At 40.6% G+C, this 19,381-nt stretch overlaps 2 long non-coding RNA genes across 2 annotated transcripts in view; one reads left to right on the top strand and one right to left on the bottom strand.

The window, feature by feature from the left end:
• The window catches only part of LOC131561489 (uncharacterized), a 106,328-nt gene that overhangs the window by 81,512 nt on the left and 5,435 nt on the right, over nucleotides 1–19,381 (top strand). Inside the window, exon 3 of the long non-coding RNA XR_009275072.1 lies at nucleotides 6,657–6,698. This is a non-coding gene — a long non-coding RNA (uncharacterized LOC131561489). The remainder of the gene's footprint in view (nucleotides 1–6,656; nucleotides 6,699–19,381) is intronic.
• Nucleotides 4,434–19,152, bottom strand: LOC131561488 (uncharacterized). Its single transcript, XR_009275071.1, has 3 exons — nucleotides 18,943–19,152; nucleotides 6,109–6,170; nucleotides 4,434–4,713 (listed from the first exon to the last, which is right to left on the bottom strand). It is a non-coding gene; the product is annotated as an uncharacterized LOC131561488 (long non-coding RNA).

Here is a 19,381-nt window from a genome sequence, read left to right as displayed (position 1 = left end):
ATCTGTGTCTGCCTACGGTTTCTGGTTGCCTCTGTGCAGCACAGCTGCAGGAAGGTTACAGGTTTTGTTCCTTGTTGGAGCTGCAGCTCATCCTTCCAGCTGGGAGATTATCTTTCCTAACAGCATGTGAAACTTGGGATGTTATCTGGGGACTCCTTGTTTAGAGACCAGCTCTGAAATTAACCATTCTCTTCAGAGAAAAAGGAAAGGAAAGAAGGAAAGGAAAGGAAAGGAAAAGGAAAGGAAAGGAAAGGAAAGGAAAGGAAAGGAAAGGAAAGGAAAGGAAAGGAAAGGAAAGGAAAGGAAAGGAAAAGGAAAGGAAAGGAAAAGGAAAAGGAAAGGAAAGGAAAGGAAAGGAAAGGAAAGGAAAGGAAAGGAAAGGAAAGGAAAGGAAAGGAAAGGAAAGAGAAAGGAAAGGAAAGGAAAGGAGAAAAGGAGTCAAATAATTCACAGCCTGTGTAAAATGAATTAAAAGTTGAGTTTTCTTAGCTGCTGTGATCCTCATAGAACCAATGCATTTCAGAGCTTGCTCTCTGTATTATTTAGGCTATAGAGAGTGAATTTATAAACAAATGCAGGAGTTTCCCATCAGCAGTGGAGTGTGTGGGAAATAGCAGCAGTAGTCCAGAGTGTCAGCACATTTCATTCTCCTGAGCTTTAGTTAGTCTTTACCACTAATTGCCATTCATTTTTGGCTGCTAATGTTAATTTTTGCTAGTTTTTACCCCCTCTAATCTGCCAATTCCCTAAGAGATTGTTTTGTGTATACAGATCAGTAGTTTACATACTTTATCTAGAAACTTGTGGTCTTCTTTTCTTATCCTAAACAGCCAGTGAAGCAAAATGGGAACTGGAGCAGGCACTTCCCCAAAAAAACAGGCTCCACTGATATTCTGCTTTGCTAGTGGGTAAATCACAACGAGCTGGCAAACTGCAAGCCTTGAGTTTTTATTCTTATTTATTGTATGACCCTACAAAGTTCATACAACACATCCACAGAAGGAGCTAATTAATAGGGTGTCAGAAGGTCTGAGCACAGCTTTTTATAGCTCCTTTAACCCTTGTGGGAAGCTGTTGTTCAGGGCAATCTGGGCTGCTGGCTGACATTTCTGTATGCAGGACAATGGTGACATTTTTTTCCAGGGATTTTCCAATTACGGCTATTGGAGGTGAAGTATTCCTGGATGAATAGAGTTTAATGTTATTAATCACAAAGGACAGTATTAAAAAAAAAAAAAAGGAGCTTTTTTCAGCACTGTGTAAAACATGATCCTGCACACTGTGGGGATTTTTAAAGGTTTTTTAGAACAAGAAAACTGAATGCTATGAATCACATGGGAGTTTGGTTGCAACACCCAGCTAATATTTCATTTTATCTGATAGTTCCTGATTAAGTTTATCTTTTAGATACCTCCATCACCTGTGGATGTTCAGTCTTTCCCCTCTCTGTTTAAAATGACATGCAGAATACCATACACAGCCAAAACCATTTTTCCCTCTGAAAAATGCCCAGCTCCAAATGGATCAGAGAAAATTGTTGTGCATGGAAGCAGGTGTCAGCAAGCAGCAAAAAGGTAAAAACAAACAAAAAAAAAAAATCGAAGCAAAAGGCACCCCCAAAACAGCAGCATGCACACAAGCTCTCTGACTGCACTTATATAAATAAACTGCACATCCTGTGGGAAGTAAACCACCCAAATTAATATTTGAGAGACACTTTGGCAAAATTCCTTTGGAAAGCCAAAATTTTGACTGAACTTTTAGGAACTTGACTCTTTTTTGTGCTGCTAGGACAAAGAGTGCAGCTCTTTGGTGGATGCTGAGGGAGAGAAGCACAGACGCTCTTTCCTGGAGGATTTTCTATCAACTTTGTTATTTAACAGCATAAATAAATGATAAATAAATAAATGATAACATTTTGCACTTCTGCAGTCACTTGGATCTAAAGAGCACCAAATGTGCCCAAAGAGATTCTTCTAGAAACTGGGTAAAACCGCAAACCGCTTAATTCATCCCAAACCCAAACCTGAGGAAAAGCAGTGTCAGAATGTGGCCTTAGTGATGGAATTACTGACATAACAGATAAAAACAAAAGGGAAACACTGCTTTATCTTGAAGTCTATTTCCCATATTTATTATGGGGTGAAGCTCCAGAAGGAGGAGGAAGCTTTGCAGTTCAGTAACACTTCCAGCAACTTGGGAAATGGCCACACTCTTCAGCCCTGAAGGTTGGAGGTGGATCTTGCAATGAAAATGAGAAATTACCCTGTAAAACGCTTGGGACAGAGCTGATATTTTGTATGTCAGCTGTATCACAGCAATTTGTTCTGCTTGAGGTGTCCCTGCATCACCTCATGAGAATAAATAACAGGAATAATCAAGAACAGCGAGTGCTTTGCTTGTGATATTTAGTTTGGGGAAAAAAAAAAAACGAAACAATTGTAAGAAGGCCCTGCACTCAAAGGGACCTTGTAAGAAACCACTCCAAGAGTTGCAGGAAACACTGCTTTATCTTGAAGTCTATTTCCCATATTTATTATGGGGTGAAGCTCCAGAAGGAGGAGGAAGCTTTGCAGTTCAGTAACATTTCCAGCAGCTTGGGAAATGGCCACACTCTTCAGCCCTGAAGGTTGGAGGTGGATCTTGCAATGAAAATGAGAAATTACCTTGTAAAACGCTTGGGACAGAGCTGGTATTTTTGTGTGTTGATCAGCTGTATCACAGCAATTTGTTCTGCTTGAGGTGTCCCTCCATCACCTCATGAGAATAAATAATAGGAATAATCAAGAACAGTGAGTGCTTTGCTTGTGATATTTAGTTTGGGGGAAAAAAAAAAAACCCAAACAATTGTAAGAAGGCCCTGCACTCAAAGGGACCTTGTAAGAAACCACTCCAAGAGTTGCAGAGGCTGCAGCTGCTCTCTGCCATCAGCTGTGACCATTCTCACACCATTTTCCTTGTCCTGTAGGTTTCCATGAGCCCTCCTGTGCCCATCTGCCCTTTGCTACAGGGGGATTTCAGGGAGGGGGCTGTGAGTGCTGGAATGTGGGTATTTAGTGTGTGGGACTGTATTTTGGCAAGCCCCTTGCAGTATTTATACCAGAATTATTCATTGGGCTCCCTGATCTGGATTTTCACTGAGAACAGTGCAACTGCAGAGGCAATGGGAGGCTCAAGTTTTCCTTTTTATTGCCTCAATTTCTACACAGAGCAGTTGGGGAAAAGACAGGGGAGTCCTTGGTGCAGCTTTGGTTTTAATATTGCTTTTGGTTATGGAGTGGCTCACTGTTTATGAGAATATGGGTTTCAGTTCTCATTTCTTTATCTTCAAAGCCTGGTTCATGTTGATGTTACCTGTGTAAAAAATTGAAACAGTGGATGTGCACTGAGAATCTCACCAAGTTCTCCCACTATAGCAGCCTTGATTAAAATAAAAATAAATATACAGGTGAAAAAATGTGACCTAAGATTTTGCATTATTCAAAGGAATCCTTTAATTTTTTTTTTCAAATGAGGCTTTAATAGGATTATATATGTATGCTTTATTATATTGAAACTGGCATACCATTCAAACCTAAAACCCCCTTTTCATAGTTGTATTTAATGATTCCTACTTCTTTGAAGCTTAACATATTTTCACCATATGGCAAGCATTTCATTTTTCCTATTTTTCTAGTGGAGATTAAATTAAAATGGTTATTTGGTTTAGCAAAACCCTTCAACCTATGTGTGCTGCAGGTCAAGGATTCTGTAGGCTTATTCCTCACTGCCATCCCATACTTTTCTCAACAATTTGTTCCAAAATCTTATGAAGTCAACCAAGATATTCCCACCTACACCAGAATTCCATGCTAAAATTAGGAAGCAGTAGGCATTGAACTGTCCTGAATTGAGTAACCCTGTCCTGAGTACAACATAAACTCTGATGTTTGTAGATTCCACATTCAGGCCTGGAAAAAACCCCAAAAATTGCTACAGGCAAAGAACCTCTCAGCAGGGAGAGAGCAGCTTTGGATTCCATCTCTGGATAAATATTTGTGCAAGAAAATTTAACCCAGTTCCCTAAAAATCACGTTTTGCAGGCCAGTGCCACAGGATCACAGAATGGCCTGAGGTGGAAGGGATTAAAGAACCTTCCACCATCCCAGGCTGCTCCAAGCCCTGTCCAGCCTGGCCTTGGGCATTTCCAGGGACCCAGGGGCAGCCACGGCTGCTCTGGGCACCCAGCCAGGGCCTGCCCACCCTCACAGGGAGGGATTTCTTCCCAATATCTAATTCAAACCTGTTAGTGTGAAGCCATTTTAAAGAAATAAATTTATTTTTAGATAATTTTTTTTTTTGCAATTATAACAAGCATTTCTGTTACAGAATGGAAGCCTCGACTGCGCTTGACGCAGTGAAACTGAGTTTCCCTTTAATGCTGTGGGAGTTGCAGCACGGGCTGGCCAGCATTTCTTGACATTCTACCTTCCTGGATGCAAAGTGCAGCTGTGAATCCATCTGCAGCTTTGTTTTGTTTTGGTTTGTTCCCCATTTTCATGTTGCTTGCTTTGGCTGCCAGGCAGAGGGGGAGCTCGGGGTAGGAAGTTGTAGCTGTATCTGTCATCTCACCTGAAGCAGTTCTGGAGATTTCTATAAACTGTATATTCTTTGGCTCCTCTACAAAAATGTGAGAATGTTCAGATAGAGCTGTAACTGATGCTACATCCGCTTCTTGGGGAAAAAAAAAAAGATTTAATGTAAAGATAAATCAAGAGTACAAAAGACCTTTCTTCACTTTCATTTATTCATTGCGTATTCAGCTTGCTTTTTATCACTCTTTGAGCAAAAAATACCCTGCACACAACCACATCTCTGTAAGAATGAACTCTTCCATTTCTGTTGGGTTTTCTGTGCAGAATTCCAACCATTTGCTTGGGACATGGAGAACTAATCAGTATTAAAATGTAAAATCATACAATTACTCTTCTTTTTAAAAATCATAACACCAAACCAAACAAAAAACACAAACACAGTTTGTTTTTGTCCCAGGAAATCACATATTTTCAATTTATGTGTTCTAATTTCTTTTCTTTTTTTTTTTTTTTTTTAAAGAGGGTTTATTTTCTCTTTCCCTCTGTCTAATATGATAAATTATTTCTCATTAAAATGCAGTTTTCATTCTTCCTTGGGCTATTAGATGTCACTGACTCGAACAAAGGAATGTTCACATAAGTCATTCCACTTCCAGTCTTTCATTTTCCTATCAAAATCCTAAGGCTATGGTTGTAAGAGCATGAATTTTTGTCTGGAAAGACACAAATTGTCTTTAACTCTATTAATGTTAATCATATTTTATGGCACTCTGGACCTTGTGGGATGAAGCTCCTCACTGTACTTAAATAATGTATTATTATTTATTTATTTAAGCTCCTCACTGTACTTAAATAATGATATTCCTGCTCACTCTGCTTTTCCCCTACGCACATTTTACCACCTGAGCTCAGGTGCTGCTGCTTGCAGGGTCCTGTGCTCGTGGATTGCATGAATTTCCCTTTTAAAATGTTATTTTCCTGCTTCCCAAATCCAGCCTGGGCAATATTTACAGGAGTTTCAGCTGGAAACACCAGTGCCAAACCCTGACTATTTTGTTTTCATGTTGTACCTTTGTATTGCTCAGTCAAAACAAGTTAATTTTAAATGGAATGTTTTCATTCTAAGGGGGGAAAAAAAAGTGAAAAAAAGAAAACAGCAGCCCTTTGTGAGGTGTTATTTTTAGGTTTACCACTCCAAAATGACTGATAGAGTTCTGATTTCCCTCGTCTATAAAACTTTTAAGCTTCGACCTTGCAGTCTTATTTATTGTTGAATAAACTTTTATATTACTTTTTAAACCTCTCCAGTCAAGGATTTACTCCTGGATGAGCGACCACAGTCACCCCATGATCCAGCACAGCAGAAGCCAGTGCAGACAAATCCACATTTCTTGAAGCATAAAATCCTTCACAACAGCATGGAAAAGGCTTCTGTTGGACAGAAAACCTCTTAGATTTTGTCCCACTGCGTTTTGTATTTTCTCACTGGTTTTTCTGGCGTTTTCTGTCCTCATTGTCTTATTATTTTTCTTACCTTATTCAGCATGGAAAGAGGATTGAGCATTGCCTTCCAGGTTGAACAGCACCTTGCAGAGCCTGTGAAGGGAATAACACCATTTTAATTTATGAGTGCCATCCATATTCTCTCAAGTTTCACAGCCACTGTTTCTGCTTTTCCTGGTCCCCACAAGAAATGTGTGTGTGAGGGCAGGAGGAACAGAAACTGCTCCTGAATTTCTGGCCCAAAGAAATGCCATTCTGCAGGAGAGACATGGTCAGTGTCAAAAATTACATTTATTTCATAATCTTCATATTTCTTCTATCAGGATGTGGCTAGACTGGTATTTTAGTGCAGAGGCACTTGAGAGAGCTAATTTCTTACCAACCTGTACATTAAAATTAATCTTATAAACAATAAATATAAAGAATAAACTTAACCATGCAGCTTTGCCTTGAGTAATTGGTCCAGGTACACTTATTTGTAAGAATGTACAGACATTTTTATAAATCAGGAAGATCTCTGAGATAGAGAGAGTAATAATAATAAAACTCTGTAATTCTGCTTATGTTGTCTCTTTCCAGGTTTGCCAGCCTGAATATATTCTAAGGTGATGAATATCATGGGTGAGTTCTGTAACAGCAGATGTGTCAATTCAATTCTTTCAATGAGTCAGATACAGATTATTTTGGTTTTCTTTTAGAACAATATGAAACCCATAGTCTGGTTTGATTTCACTATGAACATAAGTGAGAATTGTCAATTTTGTCTCAATTTTGCCTTGAAAGCTGATGGTGATTTTTCTTTTTTTTTCCCCCTAAGCCAAGTAATGATATAGTAGAAATAGATAAAATATTTGTTTGTCTGTCAATATTAAATCCTGTGCCCTGGCCTTTGCAAACTGAACTGTGGATTTGTGGTTTGGTGCATTTGCAAACCTGAGACCACGCTAAGAAAAACTGAGCAAACAAAAGCTGAGATTTTTGGCATTGCTAAGAAGTCATCAGATCCCTCTTCTCATCTCCTACATGAGGAAAGAATGAGAGCTGGTGAAACAAAATCTCTGCAAAGTTTTGCGTTCTCCTGCTTGGATAGAACTGAGGGGATGTGAACTTGTATTTTCCTATATATAAGTTAAAGCAGTCATTTAAAAGTAGGCTAACACAAAAATAATCCTACAATAAATCCTCAAATAATTCATACCTTCAGACAGCCAACATGAATTCAGAAAAGAGGGAAAAGGGAGAACAAAAAGGGGGAAATGGAGGGGGAAGGTTTTGAAGGGAAAGGAAACGACTCTGAGGAATTAAATGTAGAGAAAAATTTTGAGAAATGAGGGGTGCTGAGATAAAGATCTCCCTGCTGCTCACATCCAGGATATGTGCCTGAATCCCAAGACCCTGCTAGCCAAGGAAAGTGCTGGATGCACAGAAATCCCTGCACCTTCCCATGGCACAGAGCTTAGCTTGGGTCTGTCCTTACTGCCTGGGAAGTAAACACGACCATAAAAAGGGAAAAGTTCATTTTATTCTGCTTCATTTCTTTTATTTCATTTCAATTCTCATATTTCCAACTGAAGGAGTTTTATTCTTTACACATTTCTTCCCATGCCAGTGGCCTTGCTTCCAACCTTTTGACTTTGGCAAGAAGCAGCCTAAGTCAATAAAAAAGAACTCCAAGTGTCGTGCACAATAAAGACTTGGGTACAGTTTTCCAAATGACTGTAAAGAAAAATTTACTGAAAAGCAGGCAAAGAACTCATATCTAGAAATCAAATCTCTGCTTGTAAAAGTCAGAGGTTAAATTCTTTTATTAAAACAGCTCTTACATGCATCTTTCAGGCATGCCCTATCCTTGCTTAAATATTTGAGGGGAGGGAAATCACTGGGATAGGCAAGAACATTTCCATAGATGCATGTTAGAAATCTACAGTACAAAATTAAATTACTTCCTTCTTCTAAATGACATTTCTGATTTTTACTTATCAAGTATTACAGGCTCTAATACAACTTTTGAAAGGCAAAAGGAAAAGTTAAATAACAGGAACAAAAGACACATCCCAGAGTGTATTTATTTTACTTTGTAACTCATGTCAGTCCAATTGTGCTGCAGGGTATTTAGTTTATGCAATGCTGAAGTTTGAAAACTACACCCAGAATTACTTTTGGATCATATTCTGAAGATATATAACATGGGAAGGATTGATTTATTTGCATGTTCTGCGGTTTTGTATTTTGCTCAGTTTGTGCCTAAATTCTGATGCAGGAAGGCTTTAAAAATCATATTCATAACAGAGGGAGAGGAACATCTTTATCTAACTGCCATTTTCTAATGTCAAGACTAAATTTTAAAAGTAGGCATTGACTTTTAGACGGTCAAAACAGAAATCCCTCTCTTGACTTCCACAAGGTGAAGGCAAAGATTTGGAGCTGCTTTCCTAAATAATAAAAGATCCATAAAATGGCTGCTCCTCTCAGGCAATGGCTGCTTTTACAATCCCATTAATTTTACTGTGTGAAGTACTGGTCTCCTGAGAGATGGAGTTCATTACTTCATATTTTGTGGCCCCCTTAATGGATATGCTTAATTACACAGCTTCTGGTGTGAAAGAACAGGGTATGGGGATGTTCACGTAGGGTTTCCCTTTGCTGGGATTTGGGAACAAACCTCCACCACCTCTCCCAGAAACACAGTGAATTTTGGCCATATTGCAGAGCTGGGAACTTGTTGAATGCCTGGCCACAGAAGGCTTTTCCTGTTGGGCCCCTGTGCAATGAATATTCTGATTTTTGGTGGCCTTTAGTTGTGCCCTGCCAGGGCTCATTCTGTAGGTTGCCAATGGCACTTGTGCTCCTGACTCCCACTGGAGATTTTTCAGCATGGAAAATATTTCCTCAGAGCTGCCCAAGCACAGGCATCACTTGCTTTTTATCTCCTGGAATAAATATCAAAATCACCCCTTCATCACTAGCAGGGCTCTTTTTGCTCCTCTGAGGTTGAATATCTCCACAGACTGAGGCTGAATATCCCCACAGGCTCACTGCTGCTGTTTTAATTTCATGGTAAGACAGAGATGTTTCCCTAACGTGATTTCCATAGATCAGATTTGATTTCACTAAAATGCATAACTTCACTAGGTGGATAACTAAGGACATGTGTCTGAAACACAGCTGAATTAGGAGGAGTTCCATCAAGGGTTCTTCTTTCAAGAAGAGAAATACCACAAAGAAAATCATAAGAAAGCACCAGTTCTGGTCAATAATTTATTTCCTTAATGAACATGCCCCAGATTTTGTGCTCACTTTTTCCAGTTGTGGTTTAAAATTCTGAAAATTTGTTGCTTCCCACCTGCATAAATGTAGGTTATCTGATATGGAAATTTAAGAGCTAATTCATACTCCCATCTTTCTTTTTGCTGTAAAATAAGGTTTATGAAATCCCCTAAGTGGTGAGGGTGAAACCTATCTGTGGACATTAACTTTCATCTCCTACAATCCAAAGAAAGGAAAATACATAGAGTGGGATCTGACCCAAGAAAAAATGCTTTTCTTTCTGAACTACCAAAATGCATCATTTAAACCCATATTCTCAATCTAGTCCATCCAGATGGTGGTCCTGCAGCTCTTATTAATGGCAAACTATTCTATTTAATCTGTTTATCTTTCCTATATTTGTATTTTAAACTACTCTGGAAGGTTTGTGCATGAAACAGATCTTCATAAAAATCGCATCTTTGAAATCAGAGCTTCAATGTGACTATAACACTGATATAAAAAAATATTATCACTGAAGAGCTGCTTTTTTGATACATGAAAACAAAACCATAGCTGAGAAACACCACTTAGCCTCAACCAGAGACACAAAAAATATGGAATCCAGCTCTGTTTGCATCTCACTGATTTTATACTGGTCTACCCAGTGGCAGAATGATGGATTTGATTTGTTTTTGACTCATGCCATTTTAGCTCCAGGAATAACAAAACAAAAATCTTCTGTGTTTTAGGTTGGCTTCGTTATGCTACCAGCACTGTTTCCCTCCTGGCCAAAGAAGTGTCAGTATTAAAAATATCTACAAGAGTAAAAGAAACTCCATAACCTAAATTAGTGGATGCACTGTGTTATCTTCAGAAAGAACTGGGTGTGTTATGTACTGTGCTCTAGGCTAACTAAATTCCTTAGCTTTAGATAGTTTGGCATTAATTACCTGTAATTATTTTTGTCCTTTCATTGAGATTTATGTTGGTCTGAATCATCACCAAAAACCTAATTAAATCAGCTATTTCCTTTTCTTTCTTAGTCCTGTTCAATGAGGAGTTTATTCTCATTTTGTTCATATTTGGACATTAATCTTCTCAATGTTTGTGAAAATCTCTGGGGAAGAGGGAACAGGGAGGAGAATGAAGGCACCTCAGTGATCTCTGAGAGATTTCATGCACTCGGGTGACAGGATTTTCTAAAATATTTACAATATTTACAAAAGTGATGCCTATTGTCAGTCACGGTTGTGAAGGGAATTTTGACTTCACAACAAAAGATTCTTCCTCTCTGTGATTTTTTCCCCCCATGTCTGTATGTATACATATAAAAACACATTTTAAATTCATTCCTGTGCTTCACTTTCAAAAAGAAGACTTGCTGTCTGTCAGATCCTGTGGTCGCTCTGCCTTCAAAGCCCCAGAGAATTTATTCACTTCCTCTGCCAATGAATATGTAGAAACTCCATCAAAACCCAAGGAGTCACACCTGTGTAAAACTGGTTCCAACATTGCACCTATTGTGTTTAGAAGTCAAATGTACACATTTTCAGAATCCCAAGGAAGAGAAATATTTGCTTTAAATGGATGCAAGGGAGGTCATGGCAATGTCTGTGAGATCCTGAGCTTTTCACTGCTCTTTTTAACCCCTCTGAAATAATCCATGAAAATCAGGATGTCACAAGAGCTCTTTTAAGGAAAAAGGCTTTGTGAAACAATAGCCAAGAGTGATGTTTGGAATCCACAGCTTAGTCTTATTAAAAAGTACAGGAGGGGCACAGGTGGACAGAAAATATTAATGCCTTCAGGTAGGAGTGTGGGAATTGTCTCCTATATTAAAGTCTTCCTCATAATCATGAAATGCTTTAGTAATTTTTAAGGATCTCTCTTCAAACTTACTGGTTTGCACTTAAATTCAGGCACCTCTTGCACCAGAATTGGGTGGTGTGTGCAAATTACAGATCCTTACAGCTCTGGTGCCTTCCTGTGCCTCATTCCCACAAAAATGCCGTGTGCTTTCCCACCCCTGTTCCATGCATGTGCAAAATCTGCTCTAATTCCAAAGAAACCCTCAGAAAATGCCATTTTAGTCCTGAATTCTGCCCAGAGGAATGAGGGGATGTGCTCTGTGTGCAGGCAGGGCTGGAGACAAACCCTGCAGTGCCACTGCAGCATCACCAGGTACAGGCAACCCAGCAGAAACATGCATGGAATAGAAATATCATGGTTTTCATCCACACAGAGGAGAAAAAGTGGGTTATTCAACAGGAAAAAACAACCCCACAAAGCAGTTTTGTGAGATAGTCTCCAATTTAAAAGCATTTGCAATTCTGGTAGCTGTCTTACATCAAATATTAACTGGATTTTTCTGATCATTTTCCCTGCTAATATCTAAGGAAAAGCAAAGTAAATTTTAGCATCTCACACTGCATCTTTTAATAGCTCTTCATAGATGTATTCCTGAACAGCATGAAAACACTTTCTTAATTCTCTTCATTGCTTGGAATTGTTGTCTGTGGAAATAATTGGTGAGGAAATTGTTTTAGCTGGAAATCAATGTCATGCAGCCAAACCAACAGGTTGAAGGGGCAAATAACAAAACTCAATTCAAACAAGCAGGAATAAGAGGTTTTATGCTGCTCATGTATTTTTGATCAAAATAAACTACCTGATGGTGCATAGGCAGTATGAGTTTACAGAGGATGATAGGAAAATATCTGTTCTAGCCCCAGCCCTGAATCTACTCTACAGTCTGAACTTTTCCAAATTTCCAATCCTGTTTAATTTCTGTGTTTCATGCTACAAAGGGATGGAGTGAGCAGTGAGCACTCATAAGGACAAGAGCGTGTTTTATCAGATCTGCCCTCCAAAATCCCGTTTCCTTTTAAGAAAACCCCAAAACATGCATTAGAGTGGTTTCCCTTTTTGGTGGTGCACTTTATATTAAACAGAAAGGGAGGAGATCTCTGCACTGGGAACTGAAACCTGAACTGGTGGAAATCAATATTCAACAGATCAACATCTGCTTGCACCAGCTGAGCACTGGGAGCAGTGCTGCAAACTGAATACTGCATGCTGAATATTAAATGAATTTTCTGCTCATACTGGGGCTGGGCAGAGCACAGGGCTGGTTTTCCACTGCTAACTCTGCTGCATTTGTCCTTCTCAGCAGATCTGATTGACTCAGACAGTGGGGTGAGCTCAGCCCCCTGGTGCAACCCTCTAACACAATTTCTTGTGTAGCTGCCAATGTATAATCTTATGGGTAATTGTCATTTAAGAACATTTTACTTAAGGAAACCATAATTAGTGCTGTGATATTTAAACAATGTTTGAAGGCTTTATTCACAGCTAGTAGCTGACGATCAGGACAACCTCTAGAAGTCACAGGGATCTGGAGCATGGATAGATTCATTTTTCCTGGTCCATGTCCAAACAAGAGGAAAAAGTAAAAAAAAGACAATATAATTCAAACTTTGACACTGATGGGGGAAGGAGGGAATTACAAATTCACCTCAGGACAGTGTCCTGTTGTTGGATTGCCCAGAGGACAAAAAAAGAAGCTGATTAATGTCCAGTTAGGGCTTCTTTTAATTGCTCAGACCCTGGCCTGCAGGAAGAGCATCTTCCCAAACCAGGTGTGTGCATCTGCAGCTTTATCACTCATTAGAGACATTCCCTTTCCCAGCCTACTTCCTACCTTTTAAAAAGTGGATATATATTATCTTAGACTGCACCATTATCTAAAGATCAAGCAACATCCTTTCCAGTGACACATTAGATGTGATTCATTGCAGCAACTTTCAATTAGTTTAATGTTAAACTAAGCCTGTCTCAGCCTTTGCCAATCTCTCAGCTGCTTTATATGATAAAAAAAGGGGCAAAGGCACTTCCAGAGAGCCATTTCCTGCATTTATCTTAGAACCCAGTGACTGCAACCATTTTGGAGGCCTACTTATTACATAGCAAAATTAAGGCTTAATCCAAAAGTAGTTTTGGTGAAGACAAGTGGAAATATTAGGAGGAAATTATAAACAGAGTTGAGGGCCAGTGGAAAAGTGGAAAGCCTCCTAAACACAGCTCTAAAGCTCAGAGAATGGTTGGGGTGAGATTTCTTCTAGCCAGACAGCTCTCAAGAACTAAGATTTCTCTCCCTCTATGAGATGGATATTTGTACTGTGGGTCCATATTAACAAAGCAACCAACTGCTTCTCCAGGTGGAGTTATTGACAAAAATCACTTTACCTTCCTTCCTACATGCCAGCACATGAGTTGAAGGCTTTAGGCTTTGTTTTTCCTGTCACAAGTGAAGACATCACTAAAGGAAGCAAGTCATTTCTGCCTTAACATTCAGCAGTTTTTGCCCTGCAAACAAAGCAAACTGAACCTGGGTCTTGGGTGGATGAAAGCTCCCATCAAAAAAGACATTCACAGAGGTATAGGAGTGGGTCAGGGATTTATTGATTTTATCTTCCTGTTCCTGCAGAAGCAGAGCAGCTGCTTCAGAGGAAAGGACAGGAAGCCTTACAGAAGGCAATTATGGAATAACTTGCTGACAGGAAAGAATTCTTGCTAGCCCCCATTAATTAGAGGTTATCTCACGTCCTGGGAGCATGAAGACTTACATCCTTTCCAAAAAGATTGTCATGCTATTTATAACTTCTGATTTTCACTAGCTTGTAAACTGCATCTTATACCACATATTTCTTGATTCAGCTTAATGGCACAAAATGAACAGTGTTTATTTACAATGAAGACATAAACTCTTTTGTGTAAATCATACCAAATTTTTCATTAGATCACAAATTATTGCTAAGGATAACAAAACTGACTCATCTGGCACTAAAAAATAAACAGGGGTTTGAGGATTTCCCTCATAAATTCAGCAGAAAATAGTCCCATTTTATAACCATGAATTATAACAAAATGATTTTTCCTACTTTTAAAGTCTGCTATTAATTAGTAACTGGATCAAGCTTTTCTCCACTTATCTGACTTTAAGACAAATGCATTTGGGAAATTTCCATTTCTGTATTTATGCCTGTCCCTCTCTGACATGCAACGCTGGGACACCCACTTGGGCTCATGTCTGACAAGCAGAAATACAAATTACAGGACTGCAACCCTGAAGCTGGAGGCTGTGTAAAAGTGAGGAGAAGCACCCAGCCAGCATCCCTTAAAATATTTAAATACAACCAAATGTCACCCAAGGCAACTAAACCCAAAGTTTGCTGTCCCCCACTGCCCCACCCTGCTGTTTGTACCAGAGATCTTTAGGGCAGCTCTGACCTGCCCAGGACTGGTCATGGACAGCCCAAGATTCAGGCCACGCAGGGCTCCCAGAACGATTCCATCCTTGCCTTTGGCCACCCTGCTTCCAGCTGAAGGGGTTTTTGGGCAAGGAGAGAGGCACAGAGAGCCAAGCGTGCTGTGCATCTCCCTCCATCTCCCCCTGCTCCCCAGCGGGCCGTGTTTCAGCTGGTTTATCCCCGTTTTTTGCCTGGTGGCTCACAGATCCTGCAGCCACTGGGTTTGGCTGGGGATGGAGAGCCCTGGCCTGCCCCAGGGTGGAAGGAGCTCCTGCCTTGGCTGAGAAGCCACCAACGAGACTTGGTGTCACTTAGGAGACCCCTTGTATCAAAAGAGGATCTGATTCAGCCTCACACACTTTGAGAGCACTGTGTCTCAAACCAAAGATCCTTTGCACATCTCATGCTCATCAAAGGCTGCCCTTCCAAGGTGTGCAGACACTGCCTTTGTTCCTGTGACAGACACTGTGATGGTGTTCACAGGGGTCTTAGGATGAGGGAAGAGACGAGGATCTGACTTCATGTTTCAGAAGGCTTGATTTATTATTTTATGATATATATTACGTTAAAACTATACTAAAAGAATAGAAGAAAAGATTTCGTCAGAAGGCTGGCTAAGAATAGAAAGGAAAGAATGATAACAAAGGTTTGTGGCTTGGGCTCTCTGTCTGAGCCAGCTGGGCTGTGATTGGCCATTAATTACAAACATCTAACATGGGCTAATCAAAGATTTACCTGTTGCATTCCACAGCAGCAGATAATCATTGTTTACATTTTGTTCCTGAGGCCTCTCAGCTTCTCAGGAGGAAAAATCCTAAGAAAAGGATTTTTCATAAAAGATGTCTGTGACAAGACACCGTCATGCCCCACACCTCCTGACACTCCTGGGGTGGTTTCTGTGATTTTTTATTTTTTTAAATTCCTGCCACATCTGTAACTGAACACAAACCCAAAGGGAACTCAGCTTTCATCTGCCATGTGCATACAACCTCCCCTTTTCCATCCTGCCTTTAGAGCCTTCCATCATTTCCAGGGCTTTTCCACAGTTATATTTCCATCTATCTGCTCCCTTGGGAAGTGCCACTTTCCTTTATAACTGCAGCCCCCTTGTTTATGGCATCAAGCCAGAATGCAGAACTCTGGCTGCTGTTTGTCCTTGGGAAGTGCATCCCTTGGCCTCAGGAAGAGTCTCCCCATCTGTGCTCCCTTCCTACAAGAAGGAAGCCTTTGGCATCACTGCCTTTTGTGCAGCAGCTGTTGGGCTCAGCCATGGCCTCCACCTGCTGACCCAGGGATGGAAAACAGCTCTGGCTTGGGAAAAAACCAGATGGATGGAGTGGGGAGATGGGAGTTTTTATCATGAGACCCCCAAAGTCCCAGAATTCAAGCAGGTTTGGCACATACTGGGCGCTCTGCAGCAAGAAAAACCCCTAAATGTGTCAGCAGGCAATGTCAGATGGAAGAAGCTCAAGCAAAAATGGGGTCCACACTCAACACAATTGTCACACAAATGACATAGGTTAGGTTTTCACACTCCCCAAAACTTCCCAGCGCAAATGAACAGCAAGACTGCACTGCTTGTGAGCATAACAATGCACTGCACTTGAAAGCAGCCAAAACAGCTACCACAGATACATAAGGAACTAAGTAACAGCAAATATTCAGAGAGCAACAGCCACTGTGGAAAACTGATATTACTAGAAGATAGGAATCATTCAAATGTGGTTCTTCTCAAAATTACATCAGATTGCTCTTGCTGTTACCAGAGCCCAGTGAAGTGATTTCTAATTTCATTCATGCCATGTGTCTTTGCATATCTAAAACCACACAGAGAAATCTTTCCCCCACGGAATCCGACCCAGGATTGGCCATTGCCTTCCATAGAATTAAATATTCACCCCCAGAAATTTTCTTTCCTGTTCTGGCCTCCTCTGCAGTTCAGGCCTCAATGAAATGCTGGGAGGCTCAGAAAACAGCCCCTTTATCTTTGCTATCAAAAAGGGGTCGGTCTCTGAGAATTTGGAGGTTTAAGATTACTGGGGATAGAAAAGTTTCGGGGGACTGCCCTCAGACTTCTCACAGCACCACTGGACTCCTTCTGCAGAAACTCTGTTCTTTGGAGCTTTCTGAAAGTGTGTCTCCACACTGAAAGCACTGTTAGGTGCTTTCCAGAGAAACATTTCTGCTCATGAGCTGCCTTGGGAAGGAGTCCAAGCAAGGCTGGTTTCCATCAGGCTCTGCCTGGCTCATTTTGGTTTCCATGAAACACAAAAAGCTGAGGACTGGCCAGGGTGATTCAGATCCTCATCTGGAGCTAGATGCCAGCAGTGTCCTGGCACTCCATCCTCCCATCCAACCACACAGCATCTTAAGCACAAAATAATGAATTTTTCTGATTTCTTCAAATTTCAGCATGCACAGGCCATGGTTGATACATTATGATAGGGAACATAACCTGGGTGTTCCAGCTCTGCTCCTTTCTTTGTTGTTTTCTCTCTGGCTGAAACCTGTGCCTCTTTAAATTCAACTACTTTTTTTCATCATATAAATAACAACAAGATTTGGCCCAATTAACATTCTTTGTCTTATCCAGAAGTTAGGGGCCCAGTCTAATTTTCCATATTTCCATGCACTAGTTACAGATTTTAACATCAGCATTTACCAGCATCAGCTAGGTGCTTTGTCAGGACAAAAAAAGCACTTTTGATTATTTTAGCAATCATTTCAGTGCTTGCTTTTATTTGACCATTATCAGCTTCCATCCAGAAAGTTTATTTCCGCGTAGTTAAATACACAAACATGAGCCCACACACTTATCTCTGTACTCCTGCACATCCCCACAAATAAACAGTTCCAAATATTTCTGAGTGGTGATGAACTCCTGTCTCTGAGGAAGAGGAGCTCCACACGCTCATGCAAAAGCCATGGCATTGATCATCAGACTGTTGTGAGGAGAGCAGCAACCCAGAGCTCAGAGGATTTGCAGGGTGTTGGTCATCACTTAAAATGAGGAGATTTGGTCTTAGCCCCATCTAGCATGAACAGAAAACCTCTATTTTTTAAAATATCTGACTTTTTTTTTTTTTGAAAAGCAGTGGCAGCCCCCATGGTTTCTTATAATGAATAACAGTGTCCTGGACATCATCTGGGAACGTTTCCTTCCTGGGGGAAGGTGGGGATGGGGACCTTTGGGGACTCAGAGGAGTGGGTGATGTGCCAGGCTGCTTGGCAGGGTCAGGGCTGAGGCAATTCTGGGTTTGCAGGGAGCCTCCAAACCAGGGGAAGCTTTAAAGCCTATGGCAGCTTTTTAAGTGGCAGCCCCATGCAGCTGAGAGGTCTCTGAGGTGAGGCCATGAATGGTTGGTGGTTTCCATGATCTCACCTCTTGACTTGGCTGCCCTGCTCAGCCTCTGTGAGTGTTTACATGGAGCTGGCCCTTGGAAACCAGCTCAGTGTGAGGCCAGGAGTGTGTGCCCTGGGTAAAAACTGGGGTTTGTGAATTTTTAAATGGTTTTGAGGTTCTAACTGGACTTGCTCTCCTCTGTTTCATCCAGCCAGTCATGGTGGCTAAAAAGGGAAAGATATCTGCCCTTCACCAGCTCATTCTATGGTTTTTAGAGATGCCTTTTTACTGATTATAGACAGAGGTTTATTCATTAGAAAAGCTCTTCTAACCAATAAATAAGAAGCATTAATATTTTTTTCTATTTTTGCTAAAATGCCCAAGTATATATTTGGAATATTCCATACTCAAAATGTTGGTGGAATAAACCATGAATCTGAATTTTTCAAATCTCACATAGGTGAGTACTGATTTCCACATCTAAAGTCTGGCCCCTCAAAATCAAATAAATGTTTCCAGTGGTCTAATTTTTCAAGGTATTTGGTTCCTGCCAGTGAAGTTTTCAAAGCACCTCCATCCCTGCTTCTGCACAGAAACTGAGCCTTAACAGCATTAGGACTAGTTCCTATCTCAGCCCTAAGCCTATTTGGCTTCATAGAATTCCCTGCCTGTCAGTTCCAGGTAGATTTGCTCTAAACTTAACCATTTTTACAGCACTCAAAAGGCTTCCTTTCATGTGCAATCAGATGTAAAAACAGGACAATTGAAAGCAGTTGAATGTCACTCTGCCATTCCAAGTGAAAACTGCCGGCACTTTCCTCAGGAATGCAGTGACTCAAGTCCCCAAATAACACAAGACCAAATAAATAATGACAATAGCAAACCCAGGACAACTAAATTTCAGAGCAGTGCTTCCAAACTTGTATTTAAATCACTGCCCTTAGACCACCAATAAAGTTCTTACCTGCAGCGTGAGGAGTAATTCTTTTTCCTTTGGTTGAGGTGAGCCAGCCCTTACCTCCCACAGAGGTGCTCTAAACCCACTGAAATGTGTGCTGGGAGATTTCTCATGTTAAAGGTATTTCACTTTGCATGGGACAGCCAAACAACCCTTGGACAACTGAGAGTATCTGAAAATTAAGCTTTAGCCTGTGTTTGGGGATGTTAATGTCCCTCAGAGGGAGTTTAGCTGTCCCAAACAGCGCAGACTGGCGCTGCCAACAGGGGAAGGTGCTTTTCTATTTATTGCCATGAGCTCCTTACCAGGTTCTTAAATTGACTGATTAGGAAAACCTGTGTGACAGCGTTCACAGGGGTTCTTGGATGAGGGAAGAGACGAGAATATTGACTCCATGTTTCAGAAGGCTGATTTATTATTTTATGATATATATTACATTAAAACT

Source organism: Ammospiza caudacuta, chromosome 9 (assembly GCF_027887145.1).
Source record: "Ammospiza caudacuta isolate bAmmCau1 chromosome 9, bAmmCau1.pri, whole genome shotgun sequence".
In the NCBI taxonomy this organism is placed as follows: Eukaryota; Metazoa; Chordata; class Aves; order Passeriformes; family Passerellidae; genus Ammospiza; species Ammospiza caudacuta.
Note: the sequence above shows the minus strand (reverse complement) of the source record. Positions and strands in the feature narration are given on the sequence as shown.